At 42.4% G+C, this 14,166-nt stretch overlaps 1 pseudogene; it reads left to right on the plus strand.

The window, feature by feature from the left end:
* The window catches only part of LOC139415401 (meiosis-specific protein MEI4-like), a 36,284-nt pseudogene that overhangs the window by 14,030 nt on the left and 8,088 nt on the right, over positions 1-14,166 (plus strand).

Here is a 14,166-nt window from a genome sequence, read left to right on the forward strand (position 1 = left end):
TTATGCTAGAAAGTAGATGGTCGATGTTCATTCTTCCCTGTCCTCAATGATTCTCCACAGAACAAAGTGACAGGATGTACTTTATAACCCCCAAACCTAGCCTGTCGTTGATCAATTAAAATTCCTTGCAGTAAAATTGGGCCAATGGCCAAATAACAAGTATCCTGTTTCAGGCTCAATGTATTGATGAATGAGATCTTGCCACATGTAGTAGGAATCCAGGACTGAAACCCCTACACAGATTCTAACCAGATGTTGAACTGAAAAACAGCTATTTCCATTGATCGTTAATTCCCTGTTGACCTCTAGTCCTCTGTGTTGTGTATTATCTTAAAATATTCTTACAGCACTAATTCAGTGGAATGACCCAACTAACACAAGTATTCATGTTCATCAGCATCTTCACATGGGGCATGGATGGAGGAAATCCTTAATTGAAGTGTATGTTGTGTTACTATTCCTGTTCTATATTGCGCTTTAGGCCTCTAAGAATTTGAATTTATCATGTGATCGATTTTTCGTTCCAAGCACCGTTTTCATTAGTTTACACAAGGATTTAGAGTTGAGCATGTTATGTTCCTTTACTGCCTCTGAATATCTGTCTGATATGTTGATCAAATCTATACCTTGTCTTTGAATACACAATGTATTCTCTATCCATGGAAATACAGATGGACAGTTTCCATCATGATGATGAAATTAGGTTATAGAGGCCTCTCTCAATAGGCAACACTCATATATCATTTACACTGACTGCAGCCCCCAGCCTTGGTGATGATGATGGCAATGCTGGGGCTCTTGTGTCTGAATGGATTCCTTGCCCCTCTGTCTGTCTGTAATGGCTCCACAGCTGTCTGGGACTGAGGACTAGAGGACCAGAGACAGGCCAGTCTACTCTAGTCGTGGAGGTGAAGCCGAAGTGAAGCGCCCAGACAATGAAATTGCATATCTTGACTCCCCAGAGGCGTCAGCCAAATGTCACTCTCATAGCAATACTAGCTTTATTTCATGACTGTATTTCTTTGAGAATAGCACCCAGCTTGGTTTTCTGTCTGGTCACGTACTAGTCTCACTTTTACTGTTTTATCATGCCCCCCTTTTTCTCTGAGGGAGTTCAGTTATTGGCTGTCTCTCTCATGTGAAGGCTTACATTGTCTAGTTTATTCTCTTGGCGATGTGGAACCTTAGACCTATAGTCTCATCTGAATACGTCTTGTATCATAGTATTTACAGTAGCCTATTGTATAGCATTCACACTGTGTAGAGATGACGTTATACTGTCACCGTTCTCATCTCTGCTGTTCCAAACAAATCCTCAGTAGCCTACAGATGTACTTGTGTGTGTCTGTCTGCTTTGGGAGAGAGAATCTCAACACTACAGTGCTGAAAGCAGGGTGGGGGTACAGTGTTGTCTGTGATTTATCTTCATTATAGATTTGTTGGACCAAAAAGTACATTTCCCACCCTGATGAAGATCCTACACACTGTACTAGAGCTAGCTAGCACTGATGGAGCAACTCTGGGTTGATTAATGCAATCTTGTTTACTGTAATCGCTGCTCCCACCTTATGCTACTACATGTCTGGTTTTTCCAAACAAAATGTAATCCCTACAGGCCTTTGTTCGAAAAAGAAAAGTGTGATGGTATCTCCCAAAACATCATCTAATCCATAATCTCACCCCCCTCTCTAAGACCAAACCAAACAAACTGCTCTTTGGTTTGACTCATACTGTAGGTGACAGAGGACACAAGTAAATCCACTGAACTGACAGGCGTTTAGGTCTTTGTAACCTCGTGTGGATCAGCACAGTGGCCAGGTTGAGTGATGGGATATGATGGGTGGTGTTAACGTGTGTCCTCCGTCAGTTTCCAGGTTGAGTGATGGGGTATGTGGTGGTGTGAGTGTTACTGTGTCCTGTGTTTAAGTGTGTCCGTCTGGCCTCTGTCAGTTCCAGGTTGAGGAGAGGCTGACAGAGTGTTTGACCCTGCTGGGAGGGAACAGCTTGCTGAGGTCCCTGCTCATCCGTCATGTCCTGTCTGAGATCAACCGGCTAGCAGAGCACGTCTTGATCACCTGCCAGGTTAGGACCAGAACACACACGGGGGGAGGATGTTACAAGTGTATAGGATGACTCAAATCATTTATAGTACTGCTTATTATGTACATGTAGAGTACTCTCTCACACACACACAAAGGTAAGTTCCTTGAAGTAAATGTTGAAGAAAAAGTTGTCAGTGGTCCCCACAGTGCTAGTCTGACTGACTCGGTACCGGTACCGGTACCCCCTGTATAAAGCATCGTTATTGTTAATTTTATATATTTTTTACTTTAGTTTTATTTAGTCTATTTTCTTAACTCTTATTTTTCTTAACTGCATTGTTGGTTAAAGGTTTGTTTGTAAGCATTTCACAGTTGTATTCGGCGCATGTGACTGATAAAATTTGATTATCCTAGCCTTCATGGTGTGATGGTGGGTGCATTTCTCTGAATGCTAGTGTATACAGACAGCCCAGCCGCCAGCGGTCCTGGGGAATTTTAATGTGTGAATGGGGAAAGGAAAGCCGATTATTATTCTCCCTTCCCTTGTCGCTTTACTCCCACAGTAGAGAGACAGTCAGTCATGCATGTTTGTGGGTCTTTCCTACACCCCATACAGAACATCCCTTACTGAAGCAGCCCTGAGCAAAAGCAAAACTCACATTGCTGCTGCATCAAGTGAATGAGAAAATATAATTTCTGTCACATCAGAGTCTTTATAAAAACGACCTTTTCTCTGCCGAGAATATTGATGTTGGGTTATTTAAGTACACTGGCTGCTACTATAGCTGTAGCAGGACTAAGGTATAGGAGAACATTTATGGAATACACTGAATAATTAATCTGCAAACTGAACTTCCTGATAAGGAACAAACCACTGTCATTTGGTCTAATGATAATATATTCAGATTATCTGTAATTGCTCACTTAATTTTTGGTATTGTTGACTTGCCCCGGACCCCTCTAACATTGTCTTGATACTTCAAAGCACTTTAAAGCCATTGTGCCCTTGGATAATTGTAAGCACTTGACCCCCCCTGCTCTCATCGCAAAATAAGGGCAGGCTTAAATTGCTTGTGAAGACTTCTGTTTGAAGACTTAGGGCTCAGACACAGCAATAGCGTTTGCTGGCCGAGAATAGTTAGCACTTCTGAATGTAATTTGAGACCCGAGTCCTCACTGATTTCACATGTAGAATCGCATGAAAAATGTCGGCAGTCAAGCGTCTACAGCGGGTGGTCCCTAAAACAGAACGATGTGGATCTAGCGTTCATCTGCAAATCATTCAGCGCCACTGTGTTTTAGGGACCACTCGCTGTAGACGATTGACTGCCCGTCATTTTTCACACGATTCTACAAGTAAAATTGGTGCGCAGTCGGTTTGCAGAATAGGTTCAGAGGTGCTAAGTACTCTCGGGCCAGCAAACGCTACAGCTGTACAGTAGCCCTTTAGCCATCAGACTGGCTAATGAGTACATCCCCCTGGGAGTATGGAATTCCATGGGTAAGTCCCAAACTGCTCGCTATTACCTTTATATTGTACCACTTTTGACCTGGGCCCATAGGGCTCTGATTAAAATTAGTGCACTATATAGAGGGAATAGGGTTCCATTTGGGACACAGACCATGTAATGGGGTTGAGAGGGCTGAGGTGCGCTCAACAGAAGACCTTGAATGGGCTGTTGGCTTGCATTAGCACTGTGGTACATTACAACTACAACAGACTTCATTTGGTTTACAAGCTTATCTGTGTTGTTGTTGAACGTTTGCATGAAAATGGAGACATAACCCAAGGACAGGCCTCTTGTGGGTTGATTAAGAGGCTTGGAATATGCTCTCTATGCAATAATACACAAATGCTTTGGAGAAGGGGCCAGTACATTGAGAGCTGAGCTTCGTGATTTGCACTTCAGAACACAGCGAGGGGATTGCATAACACATCAAGCCTCCGTTACTGCACATTGCCTCTGGGCAGTTTGTGTTTTATAGGAATATCTACAGATGTATGATCTTAGTCTGGGACCAAAAGGCTCCTGAACAGCTTCTACCCCCAAGCCATAAGACTGCTGATCAGTTAATCAAATGGCTACCTGGACTATTTACATTAACCCCCTTTTTATGCACTGACTCTCTTGCACTGGCTCTATGCACACTCACTAGAGTACCCACACATACTACACTGACACTCCAACACACACACACACACACACACAGACACTTTTACACTTCACATACACTGCTGCTACTCTGTTTATTACCTATCCTGATTGCCTTCTCGCTTTTTCCCCTATGTACATACCTCAACTACCTCTGCACATTGACTCGGTACCGGTACTAATTGTATATAGTCTCATTATTGTTATTTTGTGTTACTACTTCCTTATTTTTAGTTAGCCAACAGAAATTCTCAAAGATAAATTTGCATCCTGCAGCTCAAACTCCAAAAAGTTCTGAGACACTGTAAAGTCCATGGAGAATAAGAGCACCTCCTCCCAGCTGCCCACTGCGCTGAGGCTAGGAAACACTGTCACCACCGATAAATCCACGATAATCGAGGATTTCAATAAGCATTTCTCTACTGCTGGCTATGCTTTCCTCCTGGCTACCTCGGCCAACAGCTCTGCACCCCCGGCAGCTACTTGCCCATGCCTTCCCAGCTTCTCCTTCACCCAAATCCAGATAGCAGATGTTCTGAAAGAGCTGCAAAACCTGGACCCGTACAATTCAGCTGGGCTAGACAATCCAGACCCTCTCTTTCTAAAATTATCCACCGCCATTGTTGCAACCCCTATTACTAGTCTGTTCAACCTCTCTTTCATATTGTCTGAGATTCCTAAAGATTGGAAAGCTGCCGCGGTCATCCCCCTCTTCAAAGGAGGTGACACTCTAGACCCAAACTGTTACAGACCTATATCCATCCTGCCCTGCCTTTCCAAAGTCTTCGAAAGCCAAGTTAACAAACAGATCACTGACCATTTTCGAATCGCACCGTACCTTCTCCGCTGTTCAATCCGGTTTCCGAGCTGGTCACGGGTGCACCTCAGCCATGTTCAAGGTACTAAACGATATCATAACCGCCATCGATATAAGACAGGACTGTGCAGCCGTCTTCATCGACCTGGCCAAGGCTTTTTTTTTTTTTTTTTATGTTCTTTTGCACACCAGTATTTGTACTTGCACATCTATCACTCCAGTGTTAATTTGCTAAATTGGAATTTCTTCGCTACTATGGCCTATTTATTGCCTTACCTCCTTACTCCATTTGCACACACTGTATATAGATTTTTCTATTGTTATTGACTGTACTTTTGTTTATCCCATGTGTAACTCTGTTGTTTTTTGTTGCACTGCTTTGCTTCATCTTGGCCAGGTCGCAGTTGTAAATGAGAACTTGTTCTCAACTGTATTTTTGATTGTATGTTTGTTTATTCCATGTGTAACTCTGTGTTGTATGTGTCGAACTGCTTTGCTTTATCTTTGCCAGGTCGCAGTTGCAAATGAGAACTTGTTCTCAACTAGCCTACCTGGTTAAATAAATGTGAAATAAATACATTTTAAAAATTAACTTCTTATGGCTGGGGAGCAGTATTGAGTAGCTTGGATGAATAAGGTGCCCAGAGTAAACTGCCTGCTACTCAGGCCCAGAAGCTAAGATATGCATATTACTAGTAGATTTTGATAGAAAACACTGACGTTTCTAAAACTGTTTGAATGATGTCTGTGAGTATAACAGAACTCATATGGCAGGCAAAAACCTGAGAGAAAAAACAGGAAGTGGGACATCTGAGGTTTGTAGATTATCAAGTCTTTGCCTATCCAATATACAGTGTAAAATTGGGTCCGATTGCACTTCCTAAGGTTTCCACTAGATGTCAACAGTCTTTAGAACCTTGTTTCAGGCTTATACTGTGAAGGGGAGAGAATAAATAAGAGCTGTTTGAGTCAGGTGTCTGGCAGAAAGCCATAAGTTCGGTCTCGCGCGCACCTGTGAGAGTTAGCTGCGTTCCTTTTCCTTTCTAAAGACAAAGGAATTGTCCAGTTGGAATTTTATTGAAAATGTATGATAAAAACATCCTAAAGATTGATTCTATACATCGTTTGACATGTTTCTACGAACTGTAATGGAACTGTCGTCTGAACTAAGTGCCTGTGCCGTGTGAATTTTGATTTTTTTTGGTCTCTGAGCGCTGTACTCAGATTATTGCATGGTGCGCTTTTTCCGTAACGCTTTTTTGAAATCTGACACAGTGGTTGCGTTAAGGAGAGGTATATCTATAATTCCATGTATAACACTTGTATTTTCATCAACATTTATGATGAGTTTTTCTGTAAATTGATGTGGCTCTCTGCAAAATCAGAGAAGCAAAACATTACTGAACATAATGCGCCAATGTAAACTGAGATTTTTGGATATAAATATGAACTTTATCGAACAAAACGTACATGTACTGTGTAACATGAAGTCCTATGAGTGTCATCTGATGAAGATCATCAATGGTTAGTGATTCATTTTATCTCTATTTCTGCTTTTTGTGACTCCTCTCTTTGGCTGGAAACATGGCTGTGTTTTTATAGCCAAAGACTAGGTGCTGACCTAACATAATCATATGGTGTGCTTTCGCTGTAAAGCCTTTTTGAAATCGGACACTGTGGTGGCATTAACAACAAGTTTATCTTTTAAAATGGTGTATAATACTTGTATGTTTTGAGGAATTTTAATTTTGAGATTTCTGTTTGAATTTGGCGCCCTGCACTCATTGGCTGTTGTCAAATCGATCCCGTTAACGAGATTTCAGCCATAAGAAGTTAAATAAATAAAATCTGGCCTACCTGGTTAAATAAAGGTGAAATAAATAAAGAAACTGCATTGTTGGAATTCAGCTCATGTGGCAAATATATTTAAAAACATGTTTCATTGGTTTGATTTTGAATTTTAGCCAGTTTGCTACAGAAGGAAAATAATCCTGCAGCAACAGGAATCGTGAATTATTATGTGAATCATAATTAATGGAATTGTATTGTAGGGGTTGATACATTTTTCGTTAGGGCAAATCAAATCTGATATTTTAAAGTGGAAATTACAAACTTGAAGTATTTTTAAACCTTGAATACTCAACAAGTTAGCATTTCCTGCTCTGTAGGAACATTATCAGCGACAAAAGAGTGATCAAATTAAGATCCTACATATGTAGAGCTGTGTTTGAGTCCTGGGAAATAAAGTTTGAAGACTGAACACATTCGAATCTAGCCCTGGCTCTAAGCCCAGAGCCCATCTGTCTGTCTGTCCACCCCAAAATCCTATTTTTTGTTTTTACCAATAACAGACAACAGACTGCACTTACTGTCTTCCTGAGGACAAAGTCCTCAGAATCAGTCTATTCTATATTGTTTGAAATTCAGTCCGAAATCACTCTCACTAGAGTATGATCGAGTCCAGTTTATTGGCATTTAGGCTGCTTGAAAATGCTTTGGATTGCCTATAATGGAGACATTTTAAAATCACTGAAATACCCAGCTGCAGTGAGATCACCTGAATTCCAGGGTGGAAACATTTGAACAAACAACACCATAGTATTTCATTAGTGAGCAAGCTCTATTTTCTAGCTCTGGCCACAGGGACTCTGTGTCCAGGCCATGGAGAACACAAAATTGTGAGCCAGACTTAAAGTATCTGTTACAAATGGCACCCTTTTACCTATATACTGCACTACTTTTGACCAGGGCCTTTTTTACTTTTAATCACCCGCAACCTGCATTGAGAATGACAGCTGGGCTAAGGAAACTACCTAAATCATATCAACTGGAACAGCCATCTCAGTAACAGCTGCAAAATGTCCAACTAACAGATTGTATTGCTTTAGAAAATGTATTATCTTTTTTTTGTAGCATAAGATTAAAAATCAACCAATCAATGCACATAAAAAAACACAAGTACTGAAACAAACAATTCTGAAAAATCAACCTGCAATAGAACATGCTGGGAAATATGATAATGATGGGCATGGTTGAGCAAACATGAATTTGTAATTTACCAACTTTAACACATTAGCTCAAATTCTAGGCCTTTTGAAGTTCTCAATTTACATAGTAATGTTGATTTAAGCCATGGGTTAAGTTGGCTTTTTTACATTTGTTGCCTTCAAAGGCTAAAATGAATTTGGAATTTTACTCAAGCTTTTTCAAATTCAGCTCACTTCGAGCAGAGTTTGTTGAGTAAACAAACTTTAACAGATTAGCTCTGATTTCTCAACTTTAAATATTATTAATCATTAGTTATACTAGAGACATGAGGGGTGCCATAGTCTTGGGTCTACACCAAAAGTTAATGGTTATGTGTAGGAGGAATGTACATGGTGGATGCAGTTAAGCTTGATATGTAGGGAAGACAATCACATGTTGGCAGGCACTGATAAAGGTGGAGAGCTGTGGATTGGTGAGGAAGGGGGTCGAGGTCAGGTCACATTAAGGGAGAAGGAACAGTTTATTGCCTGTTTCACTTAACTTCCTGCCTAGCAATAAAGATGTCATGTTTAGAGAGGAGGAGGAGACTCCGCTCAAATTGGGGTGTATATATACTACCACTGGTGGAAGTCATATATATGTCTGTTCAGCTGTTTGATCCTTTGGGGTGAATAAACTTGGTTGGAGCTTTCATGGTGTCCGTCAATTTCTTACTCTGATATTTAGAACAGCTCCAATTATTGTCCTTTTTTATGTCCACCCCACAGAATAACGCTGATTAAGCAATTGGTTGAGTTGGCTTTTTTTTTTTTCTACAGAGAATGCCCCATACCCCTGACCACTAGAAATGGGAGGTAGGCAAGGTATCCCCATCTGTCTGTTTAGGCTAGACCCTTCACAAGGTAACACAGGCAGGGGTTGCCCAGGGACCAGAAAAATGATTTTATCAGCCATGTCACTAGTTGCATCCTGCTTTTCTGTTAATGTAGCTGTCTAGAAACGGCAAATTATAACACAGTTCTCAGGACGACAGGGAGATGATGCTCAATTATGTTTCAAATTGTTTCAACGATGAGTCGGAGCGCTACATGATCTGGTTGCACTCTGAGAAGAAGTCATTTGGGATGAAATGGTTGGATAAATGTTTTGTTGCCCGGTGGACATTGTAAACATGATTACTATGAGAATGATATCGTTTCTAATGTGTTTTTCTACAAGTATGTGCCATAGGCTACTATGTCTAGCCTTATACTGACCCAAAGAGTGGGTTTGCCGTAGATCTCTAGTAATGAAAATCAATTAAAGAATGATTACTCTTCTTAAGTCATTATTATTTCATTGGCAGATTTAAAAAGGGTAGGGTTGTAGGGTTGTTCCATCACAAAGTTTAGCACATTTAGGCTCCAGTTTGCAGACTGAACGCTGTGGAGGGCTGTCTGACAGACGTGAACCCCAAGTGCGCCCCCACGGTGGCGGGTGGGAGGGCTGCCACTACCCTTCAACCAGTGTAGCATACAAATAAGCCCAGCCATCTGGGACCCGTGTTGCTTTGTCACAGGCCATGACAGTCACACACAGTACAGAATAACCACAGCCCATAGGACAAACAGTACAAACACTCACTCTCCACTTCTTCAATAGCACTAGAACACTGAGTGTAGGCATAACTGTGTGTGTACCCTCTGTTGCCCTGCACAGGGGGTCGGACTGTGCTTTATGTAAAGTTAAAATCATGGTTCAATGGCTGGCCTTGTTATTTTGTAATTAATACAAACACTATTTAACAGAGCCATGTATTTAGATATATGGCTCTGCTATTTACTGATGGTTGTCTTTTTCCTCTTACTAAATCAGGGGTTACTCCAAGGACAGACCCCATAGCCTGAACATGATCTATCAGACTTGGGGTCCAAGCAGCAAACATTTGTATTTTGTCTAATTTAGACCCCATTTAGTCGACTGGTCGATTGTTTGGTCGATAGGCTGTTGGTCGACCGAAATTTCTTTAGTCGAGCAGTCAGTCACAATTGATTGGTCGAAGGAACAGACGACTCTCGGTCGGCCAAGATTTTTTTTAGTCGGGGACAGCCCTGGTCTAATTAGTGCTAGCTAGCCCAGTCTTAAGTCTGGAACAATGGAACAATACAGTTTAAGAAAAATACCTAAAAAATAAGAAATAAAGTAACAAATAATTCAAGAGCAGCAGTAAAATAACAATAGTGAGGCTATATACCAGTACAGAGTCAATGTGCGGAGGCACCAGTTAGTTGAGGTAATTGGCTGGCACCAGTTTTATTTATCGGCTTACTTCTTTTATAGGCCAAAAGTCGACTATTACCAGCTAACGGAAACCCTTGACAGGTGTTAAATTCTGCATTGGCTTTGATACTGGATGATCCAATTGCTGATGACTTTGTTTTGTACAACATTTTGACATCACCGCAAATTACTTCAATGATGGCCGTCTCAGACTGAAGTATGTAGTGAACGATAGAGCAGCGGAAAAATTCAGTTTGGGCCATCAGGCAAAGAGCTGGAGGAAATGAGCGTCAGAGCTTGTTCTTGTAAAGGGCAATGCAATGGCAGCTAAAAACGGTTCTATTTGGCTCCAGAAAACGACAGTAAGCAGACCTCCTTAGTTTTCATCCCTAAATGTCACCAGCGCGATATCTGTACTTCAAACACATTTTTTTTTTTACCAAAGCCTAAAAGCCCACACAGTAATTAGCTTCCCCTTTCATTACTGGGATAGAGTAGGCTAATCTTGCCTGAGTTGGGGAGGATGACCACAGAAAGTTGAGTAGGATTATCTTCCCTGAGTTGGGAAGGATTCAGACTGCCCAGATCTCTGAAAGTTGAGAACGTAATTATGTCGTCATTGTCAGTTTCAGATGTGTCTTTTTAGAGACATTTTTATAGACTTAAGAGCAGCCCACTACCCGTTGCATTTCTCAATGACTCTTTCTAATGCAAGCACTTTCATCATAACATCCTGTACATGTCGCCATGGCAGCCTGAAGGCTGTGCATAAGCTATTTCAGCTGCGGGACACTGCCTGCCATACCACGACAGAGTCAACAGCTGAGACTCTAACCACACACACACACACACACACCACACACACACACACACGTCCTCCATTAGTTAGTGATAGTCAGAAACCTTGCTTAGGACATTCCATACCCGCAGTACATCAGGATATAAATATAGCCACCCTCTGAGGGGGACACAGACCCTGCCTATGCCCTGGGTTTACTGTAAAGAGACTTGTCAGGACAAATATTCCTCTCTCTCACACATGCGCATGAACACACACACACACACACACACACTCAGAGGGTGTCCTGCAGGACCGGAGACATTTACAAAGACAAACTCCTCTTTTCTAGGTGCATTATTCCTACCAGAAAAAAACGAAGTCCTTTTGTACTAAAACAATTGGTCGTCATTTTAGCTTTTCACTCACTGTAAAACTCATACAAAGGTCAGTGATTTCCAGCACGTCTGAGTCAGCAGTAGTGTAATAAGTGAAGAAAGACACCGTTGTTTAGGAACGGCTTCCGCACCAGTGACGCACATTTTTTGTTAGGGCAAATCAAGTCTGACATTTTTAAATCGGAAATTACAAACTTTATTAGCCTTTTTAAACCTTGAATACACTACAAGTTTGCATTCTGTACTGTGCAGGAAAATTTGCAGCCACAAAAGAGTGATCAAATTAAGATCCTACATCTGTAAGGAATAGTTATTTTTATCTGCTCTGGGCACTCCTAAAAGGAGAAAGTGACGAGTAGACTGTTCGTGAAGATATCAAACTCACATAGCCTAGTAATGCATGGTGTGCAGTGCACCTGAGGGAAAACGCCGTCCTCTGCCAATTTATCCTCTCCTGTTGGTCAGGAGAAAAACAGTGTGTATGTTCATGTCTCTGTGCCAGCAAGCTTGTGAGCATGAGTAAGCATGCTTACTTGTACATGTTTGCATGCGTCCGTGTAGTTGTCTCTGCATAAAAGTCATGTTATTTTGGCATTGTTTATGTTCCCAGCTGACATGCACTGGGCTGAAGCCCCATATATTGTATCCAGCAAGCATTCGTGGCTGAAGCATATTGTTTTCCTTACGCTGTAAGCAGCCCACAGCTGAATGTAATTGGGGACCCCTCCTATCCAGCAAGCCTACAAGGCTGCTAGGGAACTTGACTTATGGCTCCCAGCATTTCATGATGCTGATGGTCATTATAACTCTGGCACTTCTGACTGAGCTATGTCTCTCATTATACATTTCTGTTCCGTACATTTACGAGAAGTAATGTGTGTGTAGGCTATAACAAACTGCCGTCTCACTCTCGCTCTTATATATATATATATATATATATACTGCTCAAAAAAATAAAGGGAACACTTAAACAACACAATGTAACTCCAAGTCAATCACATTTCTGTGAAATCAAACTGTTCACTTAGGAAGCAACACTGATTGACAATAAATGGAAATTATAGGCAATTAGCAAGACACCCCCAATAAAGGAGTGGTTCTGCAGGTGATAACCACAGACCACTTCTCAGTTCCTATGCTTCCTGGCTGATGTTTTGGTCACTTTTGAATGCTGGCGGTGCTTTCACTCTAGTGGTAGCATGAGACTGAGTCTACAACCCACACAAGTGGCTCAGGTAGTGCAGCCCATCCAGGATGGCACATCAATGCAAGCTGTGGCAAGAAGGTTTGCTGTGTCTGTCAGCATAGTGTCCAGAGCATGGAGGCGCTACCAGGAGACAGGCCAGTACATCAGGAGACGTGGAGGAGGCCGTAGGAGGGCAACAACCCAGCAGCAGGACCGCTACCTCTGCCTTTGTGCAAGGAGGAGCAGGAGGAGCACTGCCAGAGCCCTGCAAAATGACCTCCAGCAGGCCACAAATGTGCATGTGTCTGCTCAAACGGTCAGAAACAGACTCCATGGTATGAGGGCCCGACGTCCACAGGTGGGGGTTGTGCTTACAGCCCAACACCGTGCAGGACGTTTGGCATTTGCCAGAGAACACCAAGAATGGCAAATTTGCCACTGGCGCCCTGTGCTCTTCACAGATGAAAGCAGGTTCACACTGAGCACATGTGACAGACGTGACAGTCTGGAGACGCCGTGGAGAACGTTCTGCTGCCTGCAACATCCTCCAGCATGACCGGTTTGGCGGTGGGTCAGTCATGGTGTGGGGTGGCATTTCTTTGGGGAGCCGCACAGCCCTCCATGTGCTCACCAGAGGTAGACTGACTGCCATTAGGTACCGAGATGAGATCCTTGTGAGACCATATGCTGGTGCGGTTGGCCCTGGGTTCCTAACGCAAGACAATGCTAAACCTCATGTGGCTGGAGTGTGTCAGCAGTTCCTGCAAGAGGAAGGCATTGATGCTATGGACTGGCCTGCCCGTTCCCCAGACATGAATCCAATTGAGCACATCTGGGACATCATGTCTCGCTCCATCCACCAACGCCACGTTGCACCACAGACTGTCCAGGAGTTGGCGGATGCTTTAGTCCAGGTCTGGGAGGAGATCCCTCAGGAGACCATCCGCCACCTCATCAGGAGCATGCCCAGGCGTTGCAGGGAGGTCATACAGGCACGTGGAGGCCACACACACTACTGAGCCTCATTTTGACTTTTAAGGACATTACATCAAAGTTGGATCAGCCTGTAGTGTCCAAATCCAGACCGCCATGGGTTGATAAATTTGATTTGCATTGATAATTTTTGTGTGATTTTGTTTTCAGCACATTCAACTATGTAAAGAAAAAAGTATTTAATAAGAATATTTCATTCATTCAGATCTAGGATGTGTTATTTTAGTGTTCCCTTTATTTTTTTGAGCAGTGTGTGTGTATATATATATATATATATATATATATATATTCTACACAGTTTGTGCGTCCTGCCTATTGCTTTTCCGCCCAGGCCAGTGACAGGTTTGAAGAACGATCAGATTAGGAGTTGCAGCAGAAGGATTGCTAGACCATTAAATAGCCGGGATCAAAGTTGTCCTCAGCCCCTCAAAGCAGCAGAGATGTCATTAGAGCTCTAACCGAGGGGGAAAATCAAGCTGTTTGATCAAAGTCATGTTATGAGGAGACAAAGCCCGTAGTCACCGGTGCGCCGGTAAATTGCCACCCCCTTCT

The sequence above is a fragment of the Oncorhynchus clarkii genome, chromosome 8 (genome assembly GCF_045791955.1).
Source record: "Oncorhynchus clarkii lewisi isolate Uvic-CL-2024 chromosome 8, UVic_Ocla_1.0, whole genome shotgun sequence".
Lineage (NCBI taxonomy): Eukaryota > Metazoa > Chordata > Actinopteri > Salmoniformes > Salmonidae > Oncorhynchus > Oncorhynchus clarkii.